Genomic DNA, 27,514 nt, shown 5'->3' with positions numbered 1-27,514 from the left:
ATGTAAAGTACTAAAAAGTATTCACATTATACTCATTGCCTCAGAGTAAGCCATGGGTGCATGCTAAAGTTTCTTTTCCAGCATGCTCTGAGACAACTACTGAAGTAAAAAATGAAATAAATTGTTAAACTACATTAAATAAATGCTGTTAATGTGATCAAGTGTAGTCATTGATGTTATAGTTCTTCAAAAATAATTCTGCAATGTTCCTGCTATGAAATACACGTTGCAATATGACTGAATTGTGGGCACAGTTAATAACTTACCTTGTAACTTATCTTGTAAGCACAGTACGAATAAGCTAAAAGAAATGGTCAATGCCATTAGTCCTTCTGAAAACACGAGATGGTTGTACACTTTTTCAAAATAATTTGTATGTCTGAAATGACAAATGAATAAAGGGAAAATTGTGAATTATTATGTTTATTAAATATTATCTCTCCATCAATTCTTTAGTATACAATTGATATCAACATTATCTAAATTTTGGATCAGAAGTTAGTATTGATAAAGCGCTCATTAAAAGTCAGGTCATTCCTGCTTCGTCCCTGACTTGTTCTTAAATAGCTAACCAGGTTTTTGTGCCACTTACAGCAAAGCATTGCGCAATCCAAAGAACTTTCACACTGTGTCTTTTTCACCATGCAGATGCAGCTCTACACTGCACAACAAATCTATCATTCTATCTGTCTAAACTGAAACTCTGAACTATTTTTGGTAACTTTATTGGAGTTAAGGATGAAGTTAAAACTGCAAAAAACAACCAGATAAGTGTGTGACCAGATCAAGGTCTTTCTATTATTTGAGCAACAGTGCAGTTGATTGCTCGCTCACTTTCTCTCTCTCTCAATAGAAAAATTGAATTCCTCACTTGTCCCTGTGTTGCCGTCTTTATGTTTAACTTTGGGTCCTCTACCAGAGGCCTGGGAGTTTGAGGGTCCTGCGCATTGTCTTTGCTTTTCCTGAGGACTGCGCTCTTCTGGACAGAGATCTTGGATGCCCTGCCAGCTAGCATCTTGAACCCTGCTGTTATATGCATGTGATGGATTGTCTGGGGGTTTTCCTGGTGTGGTAGACCAAGAGACTGCTCCTGTTGATCATGTATAGTTTTGGACTCGTCAGGATCAATGTGTGAGGCATTCTTTTGAGGCTTTACTGTAGTCAGTACACAAGATGCACAGATTGGTCAGTCTGGTCTTACACTCTTCAGTGGGTGCTCTATCAGTCTATTAGTAGTTGGTGTTTTCCCTCTAGAGTTTTGCCAGTTACTTTCTCAACGCTGCTCATGTAATGACTGAGCAATGTGCCTGTCCAACAGGAGCTTGCATGCTGTGCTGAGGCTATTGACTGATCACATCTGTGGATCCTTGGGGATCAGAACTGTCTGGCTTTTGGCAGTTCTGGGTGTGTCTCATCCATTAGCAATTGGTTCATTTCTGTTGCCGAACTCTCATGGAGTGCAATTTGCTTCTTAAGCCAAGGGGTAAATCTTGTCAGGGTCTAGTGTTGTCCAACTCTTCATGCTTGAGATTCTTTCTTGGATGTCTGCAGCTATGGTGGTTACTTGATTCTGTTCAGGAAGGTTGCTGTGGTCTGTGGGCATTGTTGTTATGGGTTGTGTACTCCAATATGCTCTTCCAGTATTGCTCCGTCTCCAGCCTTGGTGGGGCTGTTCTCAGATTATTACTGAGAGTACACCTCGGATGGTTCAGTGGAGAACAGCTTGTCAAGGCTGTGAGTATTTGCTTGGGAGTTTCTAAGGCCTCAGGTATGAACAGTTTGTTGAACTTCTTAGGCCTACCTTTCTTCATTAGCAAAAACAAGTAAATATCATGGTCTGGGTGAGTCACAGTAATTCTCCCTCTGGGTGGAGCCTTCATCGCTCTTCCCAGGATTCCCACCTGGAGCTAATCAGATCAGCTGTATTTCTCAACCAGCCTTTGCCAGATTGTCTGCTAACCAATTCGGATCATGGAAAATACTTAACCAACCTCGCCATAACCCAGACCTTCCCAAAGTGTGGGGCCCGCCCCGTAGGGGGGGTGCAGAGCCATTGCGGGGGGGGGGGGGCACGGAATAAAAAAAAAAAAGGGCGGGGGGGAGACAAAACGCTTGGACACTGCTAGCACGGGGCGCCCACAGAAATGCAAAGCAGGAGATGAAGCATAGCTGAATATGTTTCCAAACCAACTTCATTCTAAGCCAAAGACTAGAAAATATGGTGAAGCATATCTTCCCTTTGGCTTCACCTGCACAAGTGCCGAGGTAGGTCTCCCCTGCAGAAATGGTTTTCCCTTTGTTGGGAGCAGCACCGGGCTGTTCAAATCACGGACAAACAGTATCCTACAGTTGTTTATGTTTTTAAACCCATTTTACACAGAGAGGCATTTTTTGAAAAATGTATGGATAGCAATGTTGAATATTATTACACATGAAAAAAAAACTACACGTGAAATAATCACATTGTGACGCCTCTGCCTTTCTAAATGGAGGGACAGTAACTGCGTGTGTATATGTAAGCGTGTAAAACCTGAAGATTAACAGTATTTTGTCTCTATCTGCCATTCTGCAATTCATCTCATGTAAAAAGTAACGTGGCGCACAGCATGACGTGAAAGGCGAAACAGCTGCGTTTTCAAAAATACCCGTGTAGGTGCAGACGTAGCGTAAAAGAGTTAGTAGTTTATTTTATTACTACCTTAAGTTATTGCAGATTACTTGTATTTGCTTAATTGTTTACTAAATGTTTGAGGTGTGAAATAAACCGCAATGGAGCAAAATATGGGTGTGTGTGGTTAGAGGCTGCAGTAGCGGTTTTTGACACGGGCGGTTGCCCGGGGCGGCATCACGGGCATATTGGGAATGGCATAGGCACCGATCGGTTTTCTATCGCCCATTTGCTGGGAGTAAGGGCGCCCTCCGTTTGCGAGGTGCGCCTGCTGCTTGCGGCACAGGGAGGAGAGGGCGGGGCGGCGGGGGATTCTCTGGCTGGCTGGAGTGGCATCTAATAACCAACTCGCAAAATAAAACTAAATAAAAACAAAACGTCACCAGACATCATGATACAGACTTATAATTTGCACCGATGTTTTTTTTCGAAATTCTATAAGCGAAAAGTGTGCGCCTGCTCGCTGCTGAACTCAAAGTAAACTTTATTGTCATCTCCGCTACATACAGTCCAGTATATAGAGAGACGAGACGACGAGGCTCCAGTTACAGCAGTGCAAGTAAACAAACAATAAATATAAGAAGAGTCAGAAAATAAACATACACTTTAGTTTGATGATTTAAAGTCTCACACACAACCCGTCGAAAGGGGAGGGAGACCTGCTGCTTCCAAATAGAGCACATTTCATTCACAATGATGTAAATCCAAGCCATTATGTATTCATGATTTGAGTCCTGGGTTGTGTGAAATCCCAGAAATAAACCTTAGACAAAGTGAATCTGTGAACTAAGGTGTAGGTTTATTAGGTTATGTTGTGGTTGGGTTATCCTCGAGTTGGGGGATTTGTGTTCATACTGGAGTGCAAAATTAAAACCAATATAAGATGGACAAGAAAAGTTCAAAGCCATCACGTGCTCAGTTTAGAAAGAAATAGAAAAGAAGAGGAAGAGAAACAAGCAAAAGATACAGGTAAGCAGGTGTGTCATTGGATAATGGCAGGTCATCCTGAAACAATCAGAATCAGAATACTTTATTAATCCCTAAGGAAATAATGTGGATTACAGTTGCTCCAAAAAGAAATGGTAAAAATAGCAACAGTAACAGACTAAACTCCAAACAATACAATATGTTACAGATTTCAATATTAATTAGTCATTGTCAGTTGTTGATTTGTCCTGTTCTCATTGTATGACGAATTATGATGGCTGTTTGGTAGCCGTTTGCATACAATGCATACTCTTTCTCTCTTCATATGTGTGTGTGTGTGTGTGTTTCTCTGGCGAAATTCAGTATGGTTCCGACAACAGTTTTATGTTAATGTATAATCCTTAATATGTTTTATGTGTGTGTGTGGGGGGGGGGGCAGAGGGAGTGTTTGCCCAGGGCGCCAAACAGGCTAGGACCGCCACAGGGAGGATGTGTTTGTGCGTGGGGGGCGCGAACATTTTTCTTGTAAAACAAGGGGGGCCCAGCAAAAAAAGTTTGGGAACCAGCCTCACCTGCCTGCCTCCCTACTCCTCTGTTTTGAAAACCTTTGAACAATTCTCCACTGGACTCATCCAGGTCTCTACCTCACGTCCTCCTCCTCCTGCATCACTTCACCTGCAGACAACCGGAACAGTATTCATTCAATCCTCGGAACCACCCTGACTCTCCTCTCCCTCTGTTTCAGTGGCCTAGACCACCAGCTCTCGAACCACATTTTGTTTGTCAAGCTCGAGCACCTGAATCCAGTCGCCCTAGCCCGGAACCTCACTGTCCATGTGTATTGCATTTAGTTAACCTCAGTCTAGAATCTCATAGTTCATGTTAATCATTTATAATCTTGTTCAGAGCTTTAGTTCATGTTTTCAAGATGCCTTTCTTGTGTTCACTTTGTAAACAAAGCACTCAGTTCATGCTACCAAGCCTCCATTCGGCTCTTGGGTCAACTTATTGTTCCTGATGCCCACGCCATGACAGTAAAGGCACAGTTTAAGCACTCCAAGTGAAAAACATGTCTTGAATCACTATATCTAGAATTAAAAATACCCTAATGCCATGACAAACAAGCAGGACATGTGGTGACGAGTCATGTTCACATTTTTGATTAGTAATGAATCATGCTTCTAATTAGTAACAAATCATTATTTTATGAGATATGGATACACTGTTTAGGCAAAGCATGTGGGCAAATACACACCTGTCCTGTCTAGTAGTGCAGAAGTATGTTTCTTTGCCTCATTGCCGTACCTATATCTGTCTCTCAGCTTGGCTCATGCTTGTTGATAAAATGAGCTTTCAAAGCTAATCTTGCAGGCTGTGTTATGTGTGTGTTGTTTGTATATTGAGGAGTGGGGCAATATTTCTGAAAGCTTTTTTATTTGCTCTGAGATCTCAGGATATCAACTAGAGAATAAAAGCGCAGTCTGGGCTGCCATCAGCCACATGCCAGAAACAGAGGCAGAGACACGCTGCCTTTACTGTCTTATCTTTATTTCATTATTTAAAGCCCAAGGACTTCTAAGAAAATTACCAGTTCTAAACAAAGTTATATATTTTACTTGCACTCCAGACATGGCTCTTTTTAATCTCTACCTTGTGTGCATGTAATTTGCTCTTCTCACAGTTGTTTCGTGCGGCCTTTCAGGAAGCACAGAAGTGTGCTTCTATTTTATGGAAATGGGAAATGAAATTGGATTCTGACAGATGAGGAATTAGAAATGACAGTCATGCAAGTTTTTTGTTTTTATTTATTTTTTTGTTAGTTATTTTCTTCTGATTTGCATTGTTTTTACTGTAAACCAGATGTTGACCACAATGATAAATGGTGAGAGACTGTGTGTGCTTAATTACTGTGAGCTACATTGTATTACATCTTGACCCTTATCACAGAGCCAGAAGTGGTCAAAAGCTGAGAATGCAAGACAAAAAAACATTCAAAATCCCAGAGATCAACAAATTAATCTGTCAATATTGAATTGACTTTCTACGGAGCCCCGCAGGGGACATGGGAGAAAAAAATTAAGAGAAACTTTTGCGTGAACTCGCAAAAGTTTTGCGAGTTTTGCGAGATCTCGCAAACGTTTTAGCCGCATTCTTCGGACGCTGGCTCAAAGCCGACCGGGAGGTCGAGGCACGATGTGCCGGGAAAGCGGTGTTCCGTAGGTCTCGACCTTCCGTTAGCTTCGAGTTAATGGGAAGAATGCGGCTAAAACTTTTGCGAGATCTCGCAAAAGTTTTGCGAGATCCCGAGTTTGTTTTGCGAGATCTCGCAAAAGTTTTGCGAGATCCCGAGTTAGTTTTGCGAGATCTCGCAAAAGTCCGTCTTAATTTTTTTTTCTCCCATGTCCCCTGCGGGGCTCCGTAACTTTCTTATAGAATTTGAGAAAAAATATTATTAGAGATTGATTTAGTGTTTCTAATACGCCAATGTTACACAAATGTTAAACTTATTCATTTTGTCTTGTGCCAAACTGTGAACTTTATACATAGTGCACTGGTGGCATGTGTCACTAAGTGTTGAGTTTAGTATTCTTTAATATTTGGATTCTGGGCTTTTAGTTTCTTAGTTTCTGGTTTTGATTTATTTCTAGTGAAGTTTTTATTCCTTCCAGGGTTTCGAGTTTTATGGAGTTCAAATCTCACTTTAGATTTGATTCATATCTAGTGTTTGACCTTTGTAAGAGCTAGTTATGCTTTTGGTATTTGTTTCTTTGGTTTTTTTCTAATTATAACCTAGCAGGCATCCTTTACATGTACTTTTGGTCTGTTTGTTGGGTTTTGTAGGATTATTTTTCTTGATATTTGCTGATTGGAGTCTCCATGTGCTTATATTTGTACTTGTAACCTTGAGTTTTTGTACTTCTTCCTAACTTTGACACTTTGTTTGCCGTGTTCATTTCTCTTTCTGTTTTATCCTTAGTCTTTCTCTGTTTATCTTTATTCCCACAAAAGGATTTAAGCATTGTTTTGAATGAGTCTTTGCTATATTATAGGCTTTCTGTTCTTAGGGTTTGGATTACTGTTTTGATTTTCATCCTAAGTCATTTTAAAGCCTTTTAAATATAGTTATTGTTAATATTTGTGGTATTAGTTGTTCTCTCTCTCTCTCTCTCGCTCTCTCTCTCTCTCTGTCATTTCTATGTTGGTAGGTAGGTGTAGTGTAGGTGTAGTGTAAGTCTTCATATGGTCGTGTTCAGTATGTATCCTGTAGGTTGTTTTTGTGTTGTATTGGTATGAATGTCTGTGTTAGCGTTCCTCAGTTTTACAGTGTTTTACTTTGGAAGGTTTGTTTTCTTTCATTTTGTGTGTAAGTTTTACTTCCTGTCTCTGTGTTCACTGTATTCTAATAGTTATCACTGCTTCTCATTACTCATCTGTTTTCTTTCCACTGTTTATGTGTCTGTGTATATACAGCCTAGTCATCCTCTTGTTCTTTGCTGATTTGTACTGTGGTCTTTGCCTGCTGGCATGCCTTCCCTGGATGTTCTAGTTTACTCCTCATTTCCTCGTTTTATTTTTTTTCTAAATTGTTTCTGTTTTCATTTATTTTTGTTTTTTTGTTGTTGTTTTTTGTTGTTGTTTTTTGTAACAAGGATAAAACTCTTGATATTATGACAATAAGTCTTCAGGTTTAGCTTTCACATTTGAGGGACTAAAGCTGGTCTCCATAACAGTTGTGATGTCTCGAGTTTACTCTGTCTCCTTTAGCAGATGGATGTATGGTCAGTCTTAGTCTCATTCAGTGTTTTCTTTTAATTGCATAAATGTAGGTTTGCAAAGAAGCAGGAATTCCTAAAGGTTCATAAATAATGTAAATATTAATGTGATACAGCATGCATGAGGCCAGTTAAATGCATTTAACATAACCAACTCACATGGAATATATATGTATGTGCAACTCTAATTTACCTTTAGAACACAAGACTCGGACCCGACAGATGCATGCTGTAGTTGAAGTGTAGCTTCTCAAAAGCTGCCAACAGTGGCAGCAGGTGGATGGTGGATACAGGCATGCAGGAAAATAACGAGCAAAACCCTGAAGTTTTAAAAATACCACCATACTGCACAATGTTCCATTAAGTTTTAAAATTAACATATATGCCTACCGTCAACCAGTCAGCAAGAGTATATGCATTGTAATAGAAACGGTAAACATATTCACAGTGTATTTAAAGTGTGTATGATGTTCTAGAGAGTTTCATTGCAACAATACTGTGTTTATATGGTGGCACATTTGTGCAATGAACTAATCAAACCTCCCATAAGAGATGAAGGAAGTAGTTCGCTGCTGTAGTTTAATTGAAGACAGCATTGAAAAACAAACTAACAAACAACAACAAATTTGTTTACCAATCTGAACAAAACCCTCCTCCGGCAAATCTGTCTCCTGTAATTATTTTTGGAGGAGAAACTGGAAATTTGTAGCAGCAAGTATGTTATGAGAAGTGACTTTTTTATATATTAACATAAGAATACATCACTAAAAAAGGTATCTGCCATGTTAGAAAATTATTAAATATATATATATTCTGAACATGAAAAAATGTCTTTAGTTTTTCCTGCAAAATTGAAATATGTACACTCACACCAACTAAAGATGGAAACTTTATTTTGAAATACTCAAAGCACTTGAAATATGTTATGTAAGAAATATGGCATTGGAAAATGTTTCTCCCTCCATCCAGTAACCCATTCCTTTGATCTTTCCTGTTGTTAAAATATTTAGAGCACTTCCCCTGAACACAATACAGCATTAATGTTTGCCTTGCAACAAGACTGGTTGTATCATAATTAAACTGGTTTTAACAGTAACTGATAATTCATTAAGTGCACATCAATCCGCATTAATCACGATTTTCTCAAACGAATGTTTAACATTTTGTAGAAAGTTGGAAAGAAGCAAACATATCAGCTTTTCACCTGTGACAGATTTGTTCCTTATCCCTTTTCTTTGCATGCTGCTCTTTCAGCATGTAAAGAGATTCAGGTTTGACGTTCTCTTTTTTACCAAACACCTGCATGTTGTTTGGGATGTATTCAGCAGTGGTGGTTTGTTGGAGAACTGCCCATCAAACTGAAATGTTTTCCTTCTTTCTGTGCCATGCAATTATCATATTTAGATTAACCTACTGAAATTTAAACAGACAATTTTCTTTGCTGCCTTTCAACTCAGAGGTTGGAACGAGAGCACATTGTAGGAAAAAGCCAGCAACATGAAGATGATTTATGAAGGAGGAGAAGAATGTTTGTTCTCCTTTAGCCTGAAACTCTTTCGTACACATGGCAGAACTTGCTATTTCTGAATGATGCTGCTTGAACCCTGGTTTTCGGAGGTTTTTTGAAGGTAAACAATCAAAAACTCTTTTCTTGTTTCTATGAGAAATGAAGCCCAAGTCTAGCCTGTTCCTTTTCACTCACAAACACACACAAAAACAAACAAACAAGATACATCTATATGTCTTTGCCACAAAGAAAAAAACCCTTGTGTAAATAAATCCCCAAGCCTTGTGTTTACAGCAGCCCAAAGCTTAACTTGAGGTGAGCAGATGGGACAGTAAAGAAAGAGTTGTTGGATTCACTGATATTACAGACAAAGTAAGAACACCAAGAGGAATCACTAATGATGAGTGTTGTTGTGCCATTTGAGATTTGTCAGAGACAAACTGGTGAACAGATGGAGATATAACAGGTGGAAGTCAGGGTATATGTGTAGCGCAAGCAACCCTAGCAAGGGATTTGATTTACATGAGCTTCATTGTTTCATTGTCATTTACTCGCACCATCAAAAAAGAAAACACCGTTTTTTGTTTTTAATAATATGATGACTGTGTTTCACTCTATTAGCTAAGGAGTAAATGTACTTTTTAGGATCTGAAAGCATTTCATGGTCTTAGAGTCACTTATACAGCTTACAGCATATTATATGATTGCTATCATATCATTTTCTTTTAGATCAACTGAAGACAAATCTCTGTAACACCCTGCTTATGCTTTTCATAATTTAAGACCATTTTTCAGGTTTTCATCTGCCCAACCTAGAGCTTGGTTTCACTACACTGGTAATCATGACACTGACAGGCAGGCTATCTTGAGGTGACATAACAAAAGAGTCAACCGTAGCAGTTGTTCACTACCAGAGGCAACAAGTGATAAGTTCAGTCATCTGAGTCCTCAGCTGACCAGATGACCATGAGCTGGAATCACTCGCTTTCAAGTGATTCAAGAAAAATGTGAATTCTGTTGCTTTTACATTACTGTCTTTGTTCTGAATGAGATCATCTGAATGAGATCATCTACATCACCATGCACTAAAGCTTTACTTTCTCAGTTGTAATCTAATTATCATTTTTTTAGATTTTACTTTAAAATGTTGAATCTTTAACACACCTTTTTATTAAACATGTTACTTTTGCTACAAAAATCTCAAAAAAGAAGCAATAAGATACAAAACAGGTTTGTTTCTGTAATCTGGTGCCCCCTACAAAAAACAGGAACAGGAAGCTGCAGCAGTCTACTGAAATGTGTGAAGCATTTGGACATAATAAATACAAAACTCAAATTCTTGCATGGGGAGCAGGTATAAACATGCAGTGCATATTTTATTTTTCAGTTATCTGCAGGGATTAAAAGATCAGACAGACTTACAGTGGGGCAAAAAAGTATTTAGTCAGCCACCAATTGTGCAAGTTCCCCCACTTAAAATGATGACAGAGGTCAGTAATTTGCACCAGAGGTACACTTCAACTGTGAGAGACAGAATGTGAAAAAAAAATCCATGAATTCACATGGTAGGATTTGTAAAGAATTTATTCGTAAATCAGGGTGGAAAATAAGTATTTGGTCAATAACAAAAATACAACTCAATACTTTGTAACATAACCTTTGTTGGCAATAACAGAGGTCAAACGTTTACTATAGGTCTTTACCAGGTTTGCACACACAGTAGCTGGTATTTTGGCCCATTCCTCCATGCAGATCTTCTCAAGAGCAGTGATGTTTTGGGGCTGTCGCCGAGCAACACGGACTTTCAACTCCCGCCACAGATTTTCTATGGGGTTGAGGTCTGGAGACTGGCTAGGCCACTCCAGGACTTTCAAATGCTTCTTACGGAGCCACTCCTTTGTTGCCCGGGCGGTGTGTTTTGGATCATTGTCATGTTGGAAGACCCAGCCTCGTTTCATCTTCAAAGTTCTCACTGATGGAAGGAGGTTTTGGCTCAAAATCTCACGATACTTGGCCCCATTCATTCTGTCCTTAACACGGATCAGTCGTCCTGTCCCCTTGGCAGAAAAACAGCCCCATAGCATGATGTTTCCACCCCCATGCTTCACAGTAGGTATGGTGTTCTTGGGATGCAACTCAGTATTCTTCTTCCTCCAAACACGACGAGTTGAGTTTATACCAAAAAGTTCTACTTTGGTTTCATCTGACCACATGACATTCTCCCAATCCTCTGCTGTATCATCCATGTGCTCTCTGGCAAACTTCAGACGGGCCTGGACATGCACTGGCTTCAGCAGCGGAACACGTCTGGCACTGCGGGATTTGATTCCCTGCTGTTGTAGTGTGTTACTGATGGTGACCTTTGTTACTTTGGTCCCAGCTCTCTGCAGGTCATTCACCAGGTCCCCCCGTGTGGTTCTGGGATCTTTGCTCATCGTTCTCATGATCATTTTGACCCCACGGGATGAGATCTTGCGTGGAGCCCCAGATCGAGGGAGATTATCAGTGGTCTTGTATGTCTTCCATTTTCTGATGATTGCTCCCACAGTTGATTTTTTCACACCAAGCTGCTTGCCTATTGTAGATTCACTCTTCCCAGTCTGGTGCAGGTCTACAATTCTTTTCCTGGTGTCCTTCGAAAGCTCTTTGGTCTTGGCCATGGCGGAGTTTGGAGTCTGACTGGTTGAGGCTGTGGACAGGTGTCTTTTATACAGATGATGAGGTCAAACAGGTGCCATTCATACAGGTAACGAGTGGGGGACAGAAAAGCTTCTTACAGAAGACGTTACAGGTCTGTGAGAGCCAGGGATTTTCCTTGTTTGAGGTGACCGAATACTTATTTTCCACCCTGATTTACGAATAAATTCTTTACAAATCCTACCATGTGAATTCATGGATTTTTTTTTCACATTCTGTCTCTCACAGTTGAAGTGTACCTCTGGTGCAAATTACTGACCTCTGTCATCATTTTAAGTGGGGGAACTTGCACAATCGGTGGCTGACTAAATACTTTTTTGCCCCACTGTATCTACTGATTGGTGTGAATATATTAAAAAAAAAAGATTTAGTGTAGTACAACTAAAAACATGGTTTACCTAAATGTCATAGCTCACTTTGCACTTGTTCTTGGACAAGCCATTAAAAGACTAAATGTTTCGATTTCCCACATTAATTTAAAGTAATTTAAATCAACAGTCAGCATTTCTAGAGATTTCTTAAGCAAAACTAATAAAACAGAATCATGTCTTGGTTGAATGTACCTGACACGTGGCTGAAGTAATGATGATCTAAGAAGCAGGAACAGTTCAAAGACTTTATTGCCAGGTGTGGGATCCCACAAATCCTGGTGGATTTATAGTGGGGGCAAACAAATCCAACAAAAGAATACTGTCAGGGACGTCAAAAGCAGGTTGTGGATCAAAGGGGGAACAGGCACAATGAAAGGGAAGAAGGGATGTGCAAAAAGAGGAACAGGTACGTTGTAAAATATCACGTAGGAACTAAGTGCAGTCTGCTTATCTTTAATAACTGAAGTTTTGTTACTTTAAAAGGTTTGTTAATTTTAAGTTCAGTCAACATAAAACATGACCCACTGTATTGGATCTGTGGCAAGTCCAGTCCAGTCCAGGATCTAATTAAATGATTAGCCAACTGCTAATAACTAAAATAGTACACCCTACAGTAACTTCAAAGTGAAAAAGTCTGAAATTACTGCAACTTCAAGATGAAAATGATTTACATATAATATATATTAACCACACATTTGCATATAGTAATTAATTTCATGAAATTCAGTTGTTTATACAGCATACTGGCTGTGTGTCAGCACAGCTCTCAGTCTACAAGTCTTTCCAGCAGCTATTCTCATTTAAAAAGGAACCAGCAGCTATGCAGCAGGATCAAAGCTTTGGATTCTGCTGTTACTCGACCCCCCACATGCAAACCTATATTTTCATGTGGCAATGTTTCATAACCTAAGATTAAGTCTGGGCCTGGGTTGCTCATTAGAGAAATGTGCCAGTCAACTGATATTTACTTAAATTATAATTACTGATATTTACTGGTAACTGAATTAATTGAAGCACAGTGGGATATTCCTGTTGCTCTATTTTCTTTGTCACCCCAGAAATGCTTTAAGACATCAGGAAACAGATGCATCCAGCTAACGTCAGTTACACTAAACATGGCCAAAAATCCACACTATTTACACACGTTGTAAAGTACACCTGAGCAACTGCTCTTTAATGCAAATGTCTAATCAGCTGATCACATGGCAGTTATGCATTTAGCAATGTAGACATGTTCCTCCAGGCATTCCCATGCTGTCCCTTTGTGCATGAGAATCACAGACCTGGGTAGAAAGCAAACATGAGTTCTTTGTCAAAGTGACCTGACTTTCATTTCAAGGATCATCACTGATGATATTCCCAATGTTGGGCTGCTTTGTATCAGGGTAGGAGTGGGACCTGGAGCAATCTGACTTTGTTTGTTTTTGAAATTGATTTTCAAGTGCTCAAGAGCCTTGTGAATCAGTTCTTCCAGGCTCAAACTGTCGCTGAGGAGTTTTACTCAATGATAGAGCATGCCAGTGTGCCATCTTGCACTGGCACTCAGCAGGGCACAACAACACAGTCTTCGCTCACCATCAGTTTAAATCAGCGTAATTGCCTCCCTATTAATTCTTTTTTACTTGTGTGTTTTTGCTTGTGTTTTAGGATTGAGCTGCACATTTATGTACTAATACTGAAGTAATTATTCAAACCTAATCACAGGGTGGCTCTTTACCTATTTCCAGGGTTCTGACAGTGCCACCCTTGTGCACCTTTCAGCCCATTTGCAAAAAAGAAACAATGCACACCTTTACATTTCATTCATCAACAGTTCATGTTATACTAGGATATGTATACGAGTGAAGAACAAGACCAAGGAAGCATTTCCTTCTCAATTTAAACTCCTCTGTTCTAACAGTTATAGTTTATTAGATTTTTTAACAACTGGTATCAAGAAATATAGTAGTTCTCTCAGTAATAATCTGACAAAAAATATGACAATTATAAAGCTAAACCACCATCATCTAAAAAGACAACAACAAAAAAAACTTGATAAATCTGCTTAAAATGTTACCTAAATTATATTGTTGTTAAAACTACAAAACAATACATGTGTTGGTATTCAGAGAAGTTTTTTGTTAAATTGCACAGATTCTGCATATTTTGGACAAATTTATAGACTCCCCCAGCACCAGGTATCTTAAAAACCTAGGAATAGGAATAGAGACAGATGATGTCAATAAAACACACCAGTGATTATCAGTGGCCTACAAATTCAGTCCTCAAGATACTCTACTCACTAAACTATTGTCTCCATAGGTGTTGTTTTCAGTTTAAGGATATTTCATTTCATTTATTTATTTAAAAGGAAAAATGCAGTTTAACGTAGTTCCAGTATGGAGAATGAAACTGACGTGCTGCACATAGAGTTTATGGCTGTTGCTACATTTCAACCCTTGTCCCCATTTTAACATCATATTAACAGAAGATGTAGATGGAATTTTTTTTTTTACTCTGCCTTCACAGCAATGGAACTGATATCAGGCTGATGAAAAAAGAATGAAATGAAATGAAACCATATTTATGTAAGAGAAACAAGCTGAAATAGGGTGCTAGAGGAATAAATAGCCTTAGGGATAATGGGACATCAGGTTAAATGATGAAGACAAGAGGTTGTGGTAGGGAAGAAGAGCAATGGGATACATCTACAAACATTTTAACTTCTTTCTCTTTTCTTTCTCCTTCGCTCATCAAGAACCATATTGCAGGAAGCAACAGCAGGAACAGAGTTGAGGAATGAAGGGAATAAACCCAAATGGAGCTTGTTATGTGTAGTTTATCCTCTGTCCTCAATAACTGATACACAGTACTGTGCAGTCACCTTTCATTTCTTTATGTTTTTCTAGGGAAACATCTGCAAATATCTATGGAACTACAAAAAACAGAGTTTGTTCAATTCTACTAAGCTTTAAAGTCTTTCTGTATGACCACCTTTATTCTTATCTAAACTATCTTGTAATTTCTTTTAGTGATTTTCTCAAGGCTTCTTGAAGGACAAAGCTCTTCTTTGGATGTTGTGCTTGAATGATTCATAGGTCAGTGTTCAGCAAACAAAAAAAAAAGCTTTCCACTCAAAATGGTCAGGCACAAGGACAAGAGTGAAAATGAGTCGTAAAAGCAGCAAATGTTCAAAGAAAAACTTTAAAAGACCTCCAGAGTGCCTGGAGAGCTATTACTCACGTACACTTTAAATATTGACAGAAAGTCTGGCTCCTTGGAAGCAAAGTACAAAGAAATGTGGGTTGACTCGTGACTTTTGCACAGTATTGTATGTTATTGATAAAGTGGCCCTGTCAGAAGTGACGTAGCTCAAGCCTGAATTGAGCTACATCACTGGACACTGAAAATACTGCTGGCTCTAACTGCCAGTGTTGCAAGTATGAAACTGCATTCAAAGTGACACTTACTGTGAGTTATGATGTGTTATATCCACATTTCTGGCTCTCTGACAACCGCGATTTTTCAAAATCTACCAGTGATGTGACCAGAGGGAGCTCCGGTCACCTTCCACAACTTAAACAAGTTCATGCTAAGTTGCAAATGGAAAGCAACAAGGAATGCATCAGCATTTTGTTACTGGGTTATGGAGTAAAGAATGATTGATGAGTTTTTAATCATAGAAGGGTAAGACACAAACACTGGGAAAGAAAAAAAAAAGGGGGGGGGGGGGGGGGTTAATCATAGGACTGGATTCTTCATGTTCCATGGCTTTCTTATCTGGATGTAGGGGGGAGGAGGGTGGCTTTGGGAGATAATCACTCATGTCCTGTTTACATAATCGTGCTTATTTGTTGTAACTAGCTCCCACTGTATCATTTGCTTCTGGTTCAGACTCTGCTCAGTTCTCAAAGATGCATCCCTCGGGCTGGGTATTTTATTTATGCTCCTTTTTGTGCATTTGGATTTAAAGCATACACACTTTAGGGTCAATGTAGCAAGATTTGCAATTATTAATAATAAGTTTAACTAGACTTGCAATAGCTCGGTAAGTGCCAAGCTTCTAGTTGCTTGACCTCACACAGCTACTAGGAGTGTGTGTGTGTGTGTGTGTGTGTGCGCGCGCCTGTTTCCTCTCTTTTCTGCCTTTTAATGGACTTGTAAATTCTTTTTACTTCACAGCTGGACTGATGTAGAAACCAGAAAGACCAGTTGATCCAGTATGCAGCTGTATAGCTTTATCAAAATCCAATAACTTAACACTTATCTCTGCCTACACTGAGTGGGCTTATTTATATTTAAGAGTACCCAGACAACAAAGTGAAGCAGAAGAAATAAAAAATGTGCAAGGAAGAAATGAAAAGGAAAAAAAATTCTGGTTAATGGTCTGGTCATAAGACTTTCTCTACATCACATGCATGTTGCCTTGAGCTTGGCAGCATCAGCAGTATTACCTGTACTTCTGTATGTGATTGTGCAGTAGTGAGCCAGTGTGATACCCTTTATAAATTAACCGACAGCAATTCAATTTTATTTTTTTCAATTGTATTTCAGTTAAATTTTTATATAGCAACAAATAACAACAATAGTTGCCTAAAGGCAATTTATATTGTAAGGTAAAGACCCTACAATAATACAAAGAAAACAGAGAAAATCCCAATACTCATATCATCATGGAAACTGAACCCTCATAGGGGGTTCAGTTTCTGTGCCGTATGTGATTAAAGTGGTGGGTGGGTTCTTTTACATTTTGAATGAAGCCTTTTGAGCTTAATAATAAATTAAATGCCATGTTGAGGCTGTCATTTTTCACCCACAATCACCATTTCATCTGAACTGAGCACTTACCCAAAATCTGAGAATTCAGACAAAAACTCTGTGTAAAATAGATAACAACAAAAAGTGAATGAAAATTCTGTTTGGGTCTTTGGTTAATTAACAAGCTGGTGTGGAAGATTTCTGCCAACCCATGTCGGCATGCACTTGGAGGACTCTGACAACTAGTATAACTCTGGGGTGTTGATTCATTTAAACTAACATAATCATCACGCTGTAATCAGGTTTCTGTAAGGCAGAGTAAATTGATTTGTTGATCAATTATTAATTCATGTACTAACAGGGATTTCGAAGAAAGAGATCTAATGTTTAATAATCCACATTTCACTGTTTTACTCTTTGGTGCAGCTGTGGATACAATATTGTCCTTTCTTTGTGATTTTTTTTGGTTTTTTGAGCAGATAGAGTCTCTAGAGGGTTTTGTGGGGATAACAGGAGGAGAGAAACTGCAGAGAGGCCCAATAGTCATGTTTTGGGGGGTTTAATGAATTTAGCCAGATTTCTAGAAATGAGAGATGCTCCATCCAAAGTGGGATGGTTGCCGTCTCTCCTAAAAAAACAGATTTTCCCCAGAAGGTTTCCCAATTTTCTTCAAAGCCCACGTTGTTTTTTGGACACCACTCAGAAAATTTAAGGAGAACATGCGGCTAAACATACCACTCCTGGTCAGATTGGAGAGGGGACCAGAGAAAACTGCAGTCTGACATTGTTTTGGCAAAGTAACACAGCGATTCAATATTGATTTTAGTGACCTCCGATTGACGTAACCAGGTGTCATTTCTGCTGATATGAATTATAATTTTACAGAATTTCCCTCAATGTCGCCTGCTCTGGCCCCTGGAAGGCAATTGTGACTATGGTTGCTGATGTTTGTAGCTTCACATGTCTCAGTCCAGAATCGTACCAGAGTTTGAACCCCAGTGGGTGTGTCACATAGTGGGGAAAAACAATTACACACATGAATGGGCTGGTGGTGTACCAGGGACTTCTGTTGAGGATTATGCTTCCTCCTCACCCAGCCATTCTGTTTCCCCAGCTGCTCAGGGCTCAGGACAGTCTGTTGGGGGGGGCAGCTAGCGGGACCTGCAGTACCTTCGGCTGCACCAGCCACAGGGGCTTGGCTAGTTATGGGTTTTTTTTAAGGGTGCAAAGCCAGGTCTCCAATTCAGTGATCCTGACCTCCAGAGGTGCAAACAGGCTACACTTATTACAGGTATGATTATTGCCAAGGAGTAACTAAACATCTGACGCAATGAGCAGGAATGAGGGACAGGTGAAGAGTACAGTAGATGTGCTTGGTGTGAGGTCTCGCAGCAAGCTATCAAATACGGTGCATTTCTCGGCTTTTAAAAAAACGCTATGCGTTGCCAGGTGTTTCATCAGATTCGAGGTGTTACCTCCTTTGCACAGTATCAGCTTAAAGCACTTGTTGCAGGCTGCTGAGTTTGCATCTTTTGCTGTGAAGTACAGCCAGACTTTTGACTGCTTCGCCTTGGGCATTTTTAATCTGTAGCTCTGCTCTAAAAGAACGTACGTACCTGGGCCCGCCTACTACGCTTGCAAAGGTAAAATGATTGGCTGAAATCCAAAGTGTATGACATCTCAGAAAAAAAAAAGCACCGGAATAAAGCACCGGAATAAAGCACCGAAATGAAGCACCGAAATGTGCACTGCTTTTCGGTCTGGTTACTACCGTTTATGTCAGAACCGATGGCACCGGATACCGGTACCCATCCCTACTAGCGAGTCGACTACAAGGTAAGCTAAGCTAGCAAAACCGTAAAGACACAAGTTGTGTCCAAAAACCTACGCCGCATCCTTCGGAGGACCCAGCCTTCGCAGTCTGTTGGACTGGGTCCTTCGAAGACTGAGAAGGCCGGAAGTGCGAGGCTGTGAAATGGGATGGTCTAGCCTTCAGATTTGCATACCATTGTCTTTGTGTACCATTGTCTTGGTGGAGTTTAATAAATTCAGCCGTCTGCTCCTTATTATCTAAAATATAACAGGACACTGGTGTAAATTCTCAACCATTTCACACGTCTGTTTAATCAGTTTTCTGTTTGATGTTTACTCAGCCGTGTGAAAACCCATCCAAGGGATTAATAAAGTTTTATTTAATCTAATCTAATAACTTTAATCTCAGCCAAACCGATTTACTCAGGAACAAAAAGCCAAACAATAACATTTTTAAGTTATCTAATTGACTTATATATCATGTTTAACCTGAGAAGCGAAAGACCATGGGAGGTCTGAAAATGATGTGCTGGGAATCTGCTGTTCTTACCAGCTCTAGTGACCCTTGAACCCCCGGCTAGCTATTGATGTGGTCGGTAACAGACATGTCCGAAAACGTCGGAGCACTTCTGCATATATGTGATGTCTTGATAAAACAAGCAGATATTTGAAGTGTACACACCTACATTCTCGCCTGAAAATATATTAAGTTTATTTTGTGACCCAGAAAGAGTAATATGAGTAATATTAAAACTAAGTAGCTGCCGCCATTGTTGGAAACTGGAATTGGCTGGAATACTGGGATATGGTGGGCCACAAAGAATACACCCGACCCATCCTTCAAATTCAGGCCCATTTATCAGCCGTGTCACTATCCGATCCGTACCGGAAACCCGATCGGTACCACGCATGTGCGAAAGGTGTCTACTTCCGTTCGAAGCATTTTACGATAGTTACGGGTCAGAGTATCTGTTAAGATGTTAACAATAATAAGTATCTATTAAAATGTTTGCAATAATAAAACTTTTCAATATAATGTAGACAAAAACAAAAAATAAAAAGATAGTTACTGATCAGGACTCCCCGATCCGTACCGTGCATGTGTAGATGTTCTCTTCTTTTTCTGTTTCGTTTAATGGTGATTTACTCCCCAGTGTATGAGCATAGCCCCACTTGCTGACCGAGCGAATGAGCGCTATTGTAAACTGAACTTGCATCATAACAAATCGTGTTTCTGTATGCATGTTAAATTTGATTTAGTGATAGTCGAGTATGTTTATGCTCGTCTGTGTGGAGAGGATTGTTGGAATTGTGATGATGATGTCCGCTATCACTGTCAATTGTCAGTAAACACTTAATTAGGGATGGGTATCGTTTAGGGTTATCGTTTTATCTGATACCGGTGCCAAACCGGTACTTTTGAAACGGTGCCGGTGCTTAAACCGGTGCTCGAACTGGTGCTTAAAGAATGGAGAACACAAACTTTGTCCAAAAACCTCTTATGTTTTTATTTTTAGCAGTCTCTTTTTTTCTGCAAAATTTTTCTGTTGATACAACATACCTCCTTTGGTTGGCACCGGTAATTAAACAATGGAAAACACAAACTTTGTCCTAAAACCTCTCATTTTTAGCTGTTTTTTTACTAAAAAGATAACAATGTTAGCCTTTTCTGCAGCTATAGGGCATATATAGTATCACTCTATCAAACAAGAAGACAGCTGCATGTAACTACGACGGTGTTTGCTAGTTCACCTTGCGTGTATTAATTTAATAATGTGGTTAGCCTACTCAGCGTAAATTACACAGGAACAACATTAAGCTACTGACCCAGAGAAGAACGGCTGCTGCTGCCATCATCATCCGTCATCATTTCTGCTACACTGGCAGGGCTAGGGGCCAGGACTCTCCTCTTCGGGTTCTTGGGGGATGTTGCTAACTTCGGGTCCGATAACAGGCACCGCACCTGCAGTAGAAGTGCTCGGTCTTGCAGCAAGCTATCAAATATGGTGCATTTCTCAGCTTTTAAAAAAATGCTATGCATCGCCAGGTGTTTCATCAGATTTGAGGTGTTACCTCCTTTGCACAGTATCACCTTAAAGCACTCGTTGCAGGCTGCTGAGTTTGCATCTTTTGCTGTGAAGTACAGCAAGACTTTTGACTACTTCGCCTTGGGCATTTTCAATCTGTAGCTCTGCTCTAAAAGAACGTGCGTACCTGCTATCCTGCTACTATCCTTGGAAAGGTAAAATGATTGGCTAGAATGACATCTCAAGAAAAGAAAAGCACCGAAATGTGCGCTGCTTTTCGGTCTGGTTACTACCGTTTATGATACCAGTACCCATCCCTACACTTAATCTGGCTGATGAATCTTCACGTGTAATATTGCCAAGTCTGTATTATTAAGTCTGTAATTAGGTGCCATTCTTCTTATTTTGCAGTGCTGTTATTCTCCGTTGAGGAGAAAAGCATGAATTTGTTTGTATACGGAGGTATCCATTGTTTAAATGTCCCGGGAAGTCAAAAACAAGGCAGAGCTGTCGAGAAATGCTAGGAGCTAACTGGGCGCTGGGTCATTCACATATATTAACTGTCGCAATGTTGGCAAAGTGAGGAAGTGACATAAGATTTGCGCATGCGTGGTACCGATTGGGTTTCCGGTAGGGATCAGGTAGTGACAGGCCACGTTTGGAGCAGCCTTCGAATTGGGACAGCCTTCATCGCCTGGCTGTGACATAATCGGTCAACAAATGTGGCTTCCAAAGGATGTGGCCTAGGTTTTGGGACACAGCTACAGTGAGTGATTACTGTGAATATAATTAGCAGGTGAATCAACAGAGAGTGTGCTTTGGATAATACACGTGAACATTGCACTGTAAAATTAGACATTGTTTATAGTTTTTAAATTAAATTGGCTATGCAGATAAGCTACACAAAAACACCATTGTGTAACAGATACAGGAAATTATACTCTACTGCAGAGAGAGCCATTTTCTATTTTCCACTTTGGCCATTCAGCAATTCACTTTGAGCAAAACTCTGACATTAAACACTTGACAAAAGAATTAAACCTGTGGCAGTGATTAAGAAAACGCATCTACTCCAAATGAAAAACTGACCTTGGCAAACAATGCACACATGAAAACATGAATGTGAACAAGCTTTAGCATTGCAAATATAACCCTGGTAGCTCATCTCTTTTTAAAGATAAAGTTGCGAAATATAAGAATATGAGAGAAAAATGGTAGCTGTGTATCCTTTGAGATCACTTCAGTCCATCCACCCTCATGACCTTACAATTTTAAAGCACAATCACCATTGTACTGTAGTATTTTTTGTCTTTCATTTTGTAATAACACAATTAATTGTAATTTTAATTTCTAAATATATTCTTGAAATTCTGGATAGTCTTCACAGAGGTGTGTATGACAAAAATTTAAAAGTGTACAAAGAAAGCAGGGCTTTGTCTAAAATATGTGACTGTGTTATTACTGCTTTAATAAAGTATTCCAAAGTGTATATGTTTTTGTTGGCAAAAAGCCTTTTTTCAACAAAGGATTGTTTGCAGTGTTTCATTATGTCCTTTTATCTCCAAGTGTTTTGACAAGGAGTGTTTAAGTCCAAGCTGAAACTTAAATTACATTTCTTGTTTTTTAAGGACTTTGTTTCTCTCTCTCTCCAAGTAAGGAAACACTTAATGTCTCTACTATTTATTTATTTATCAGTTGTTTATACCTTTACTGTATTACTGTGATCTGCTCTTTTTGAATGCACCTGGTCAGTAACCTAAAGAGTTTAGAGACCAGTATGCTTTACATTTTATTAGTGGATGTGGAAATTGAGTATATATCCCTGTTCTATTTATGTCGCTGCTAAGTGGTCATTTCTGTATGTCTGCAGACCTTCCCATTGGTTGAATTTTATATACAAATCTCTTCTTCGGCTGCTTCTTTCCAATCTGTTTGCATATATGTGTAAAATGTACAGTCAGCACAGCTCTCACAATATTTTACAAATGTTTCTCCTGAGAATAAGAATAATTTTAGGAGGGAAAAGGCTTTTAAATACGCTTGTCCTGTTTCAAGGACTTCAAATTGTCAGGACCGGTAATGAGTTTTCAATAATTTTAAAGGATTGAGTAAATTGTTATTTTGGCGAGTGTTGCTTTTTCTCTTCATGTGTAATTGTACATGAATCAGATCTTTGTATTTAATTGCCTGTGTTGAATGTCAGTTGAATTGTTTCTTAACGTGTGTAATAATTGTTGCAATTTCAACCTTAGATCTCTCTAAAAATTGCATTTTTATTCTGAATGAGACTGCATAAATAAAAGCTATGATAAAGGTATGAAAATCATAATAAAATAGGGGGGAAAGCATTAAAGTTCTTTGTAATCCTCTTCATTCCAAGGTGAAATGTTCATTCAAAGGCAATCATTCATTTTCTGTTCATCTAGTAACTTTGTCTACTACAGTATGCCAACTGCATACTGGAGATAGCGCTTCTGAAGGATAACTGCATGAAAACAAAATGAGGCATACAATAATAAATTATGGCTTCAAGCTGAAAAGGATATAGGCCAGCTGGATGAATGAGTCCCTAAGGAAATGAACACGATCATCATTATTTAATCTCATACTGGCATCCAGTATTGAAGAACAATAGGGCCGGTTAAATGTAGCAGAGAATATACATCACTGAAAAGAACATAACTGTAAAAGATTCATGTGAGTCCAGTTCTCTAGTGAGTTTGTTCTAATCATTATCAGTTTTGGTGCTGTAAAAGTAGGTGTCCTTAACTGGCTGTGTGGAGATGTTTGCTATAGTTTGGGTATTCCAGATTTACTAACGTGTTGTGCAGTGCAAACTGGGTTTTGGTGTAAAAGAGAAAAATAAACATTTTTGCTATAGTCACAAACAGAGTAGTGAAAAGATTACATGCAAGAAATGGGAACTCAGAAATTGTTACAACTGACCCTGTTACAACCCTGTGGCACATCTGGCTAACACCTTGGCATTGCACCTTGCTAATGAAACCAACTTATCTCAAAAGGTTCAATTCTGAGATTGAAGGCAAACCCTCTCTGTTTCCAGTTTACATTGCAATTTTGGCCATTTCTTTAGCACTCGTTGGTGAGCGTTTGCAGTAAAGATGACTCGTAAGCTGGAGAGGAAATGGCGTGTCACAAATTTAGAAGATCATCTGGAGAAATAGTTTGCTGCTTTATAAGAAAGCCCTCTGCAAAGCCAGAACATCTTACTATTCATCACTGATTGAAGAAAATAAGAACAACCCCAGGTTTCTCTTCAGCACTGTAGCCAGGCTGACAAAAAGTCAGAGCTCTTTTGAGCCAACCATCCCTTTAACGTTAACTAGTAATGACTTCATGAACTTCTTCACAAATAAAATTCTTATCATTAGAGAAAAAATTACCAATAATGATCCCACAGATGTAATATTGTCTACAGCTACTTTTAGTACCATTGATGTTAAGTTAGACTCTTTTTCTCCAATTGATCTTTCTGAGTTAACTTCAATAATTACTTCCTCCAAACCATCAACGTGTCTTTTAGACCCCATTCCTACAAAACTGCTCAAAGAAGTCCTGCCATTAATTAATGCTTCAATCTTGACCCTGGAGAACCCATGGGGTCAAATTTGACCCCATGGTTTCCCTAGAAAACCAATGGGGTTGGCTCTGACCCCATGGGTTCTCCAGGGATAAAATATGATCAACCTATCTCTAATAATCGGCTATGTACCCCAGGCCTTCAAGCTGGCTGTAGTTAAACCTTTACTCAAAAAGCCATCTCTAGACCCAACTGTCTTAGCTAATTATAGGCTCATCTCCAACCTTCCTTTCATATCAAAAATCCCTGAAAGAGTAGTTGTCAAACAGCTAACAAATCATCTGCAGAGCAATGGCTTATTTGAAGAGTTTCGGTCAGGTTTCAGAGCTCATCACAGCACAGAAACAGCTTTAGTGAAGGTTACAAATGATCTTGTTATGGCCTCTGACAGTGGACTCATCTCTGTGCTTGTCCTGATAGACCTCAGTGCAGCATTCGATACTGTTGACCATAATATCCTATTAGAGCGATTAGAACATGCTGTAGGTATTACAGGTACTGTGCTTCAGTGGTTTGTATCATATCTATCTAATAGACTCCAATTTGTGCATGTAAATGGAGAGTCCTCTTCACACTCTGAGGTTAATTATGGAGTTCCACAGGGTTCAGTGCTAGGACCAATTCTGTTTACATTATACATGCTTCCCTTAGGCAGTATCATTAGAAGACATAGCATAAATTTTCACTGCTATGCAGATGACACCCAGCTCTATCTATCCATGAAGCCAGGTAACACACACCAATTAGTTAAACTGCAGGAATGTCTTAAAGACATAAAGACCTGGATGGCCGCTAACTTTCTGCTTCTTAATTCAGATAAAACTGAGGTTATTGTACTCAGCCCTGAAAATCTTAGAAATATGGTGTCTAACCAGATTCTTACTCTGAATGGCATTACCTTGGCCTCCAGTAACACTGTGAGGAACCTTGGAGTCATTTTTGACCAGGACATGTCCTTCAATGTACATATTAAACAAATATGTAAGACTGTGTTCTTCCATTTGCGCAACATCTCTAAAATTAGAAATATCCTGTCTCAGAGTGACGCTGAAAAACTAGTTCATGCATTTATTACTTCCAGGCTGGACTACTGCAATTCATTATTATCAGGATGTCCAAAAAACTCGCTGAAAAGCCTTCAGTTAATCTAAAATGCTGCAGCAAGAGTCCTGACAGGGACTAGAAAGAGAGAACATATTTCTCCTGTTTTGGCTTCCCTTCATTGGCTTCCTGTTAAATCCAGAATTGAATTCAAAATCCTGCTCCTCACATACAAAGTCTTAAATAATCAGGCCCCATCTTATCTTAATGACCTTGTAGTACCATATCACCCTGTTAGAGCACTTCGCTCTCACACTGCAGGCTTACTTGTTGTTCCTATAGTATTTAAAAGTTATTAATCTCTGTCTCTCTTCCACAGCATGTCTTTATCCTGTCTTCCTTCTCTCACCCCAACCGGTCGCAGCAGATGGCCGCCCCTCCCTGAGCCTGGTTCAGCCGGAGGTTTCTTCCTGTTAAAAGGGAGTTTTTCCTTCCCACTGTTGCCAAAGTGCTTGCTCATAGGGGGTCATATGATTGTTGGGTTTTTCTCTGTACCTATGAAGCACCTTGAGGTGACTGTTGTTGTAATTTGGCGCTATATAAATAAAATTGAATTGAATTGAATTAAAGTCAGCATCTTTAATTAAGGATGACCACAGCAAACTGCAAGTGACCAAAGCAATCAGATTGAGGTTTTCAGTGCAACATTGTATTCTTCCTTTGTGATTGAGTTCACCTAGCTACTGCTAGCAACCTCCCACAACCACTTCCCAACCGGTCAGGGAATAAACTTTTTTTTTTTTAAATTTTCCTAGCAACCAGTGATGACCAGGTAGTAGTTAACCAGCCGCTAGGCCTGCATAACTGGGGCATAAGGGATGTCACAGCAATTTTAACATATACACACCACATATAGAAGATGATAAAAAATAAATGTTGAAAAGTGAACATAGAATTTACATGCAAATCATATTCTGTAACGATTAAACCAATAATCAATAAGTTCTTTGATAGTTTAAAATTAACAACACAGGCATAGAAGGTTGCAGAATCTCAGTATGTAATATCAAAACCCTTTGCACAAAGAAGAAAGAAGGCAAACAATTGAAGACTACATGTTACCAAAGATGATTAAAGCAGTAATTTCTTCCAAAACAAAACATCAATTTATCTGTTAGCAGGTTGCCTCTTATTAGCATGTTTTAATTATGAGCAACACTAATGCTAATTCAATCATGTGTGTAATAGCTCTTCCCTAGATAATTTTATTCATTGTGAATCAAGCATTTCACTCAGGAAAATGTGATGTTGTTTATTTAAGCTGTCCTTATCACAGTAGCGAGCACAGTGTTGCTGAGAAGCAAGATATGTAGAGTTAAATGTATTGTCTGTTACATGCAGCATATATAAGAACAAATAAAGCAATTTACAGTATTATGAACAACTCAAGAAAGGCTGGTTTTGCTAATCTTCAAAGCTACAATTTAAATTTTGTTTTTGTGTTTTTCTGAGAAAAAAATATTTCACCCTCATTTTTAGAAGCTTGGGGTTCTTGGGATTGATATATCAATCACTGACTGCTTCAGCATCATTGCCCTAAAAAAGTGTTCCATCTGCATAATGTTGGAACACAAAGGTTAAAAAAAATGCTATTTGAATAAATAAATGAAATCAAAATCTGTCTTTAAAACACCAAAATATTCTTCTTCATATATTCATGTACACGCACATATGTTTTTGTATACTTATTTCAAAAATGATATTAGCGTTAGAAGTAGCTGACATTGTATCCTGTGCAGATTTGGTTCCTGAAGAATAAACACTCAGGTCAAAGGTCAAACTCTTTTCATCAAATGAATGTGGTTTGTTGCCTAAGAGCGACGCCATGCCATAGAGAGCTAAACACCACTATTCCAAAGAGTCAAGACTTGCAAATTCAAATATGTGCAACTTGTTATTCCCCTACTGCTGTCTTTGATATCGGACTCAGGGGATCAGTGAATGAGAAACAGTCATCTGTTTTCCAAATAACTTCAGAAGAAAAGCTGGACTCATTAGTGTCCAGCTCTCTTAATCGCTTTTCTTTCCACAAGGGGATTCAATGATATGTGAGAGCTGCGTGGATGTTTTCATTTCTACAAAATTTTCTCTTTGTCTCATATTTCTTCTGACTAATCTCCATCATTCTGCCCTCGATGCTTCTGACAATTTCAGTTATAGGATTTCTCTCATCCTACACTTGTCCTTGCCTATTTGTCCCAGCCTACAATCCTTTTATAACATTTCCACCTCCCTTTGTCTCCTTGAAAATTTTGCCCTCGCTCTTTGTTGTTGAACTGTGTGTCTGTACATG

General features: G+C 39.1%; 1 protein-coding gene and 1 pseudogene across 2 annotated transcripts in view; one reads left to right on the top strand and one right to left on the bottom strand.

Annotated features, from left to right (window-relative positions):
• Positions 1-27,514, top strand: part of opn7b (opsin 7, group member b) — a 79,419-nt gene that overhangs the window by 33,798 nt on the left and 18,107 nt on the right. The gene's annotated exons all lie outside the window — the stretch shown is intronic.
• LOC148096985 (uncharacterized) lies at positions 17,224-21,226 on the bottom strand (annotated as a pseudogene).

Source organism: Neolamprologus brichardi, chromosome 20 (genome assembly GCF_056152115.1).
Source record: "Neolamprologus brichardi isolate AB-2024 chromosome 20, ASM5615211v1, whole genome shotgun sequence".
Classification (NCBI taxonomy): domain Eukaryota; kingdom Metazoa; phylum Chordata; class Actinopteri; order Cichliformes; family Cichlidae; genus Neolamprologus; species Neolamprologus brichardi.
This window is presented reverse-complemented; position numbering and strand designations above follow the sequence as displayed.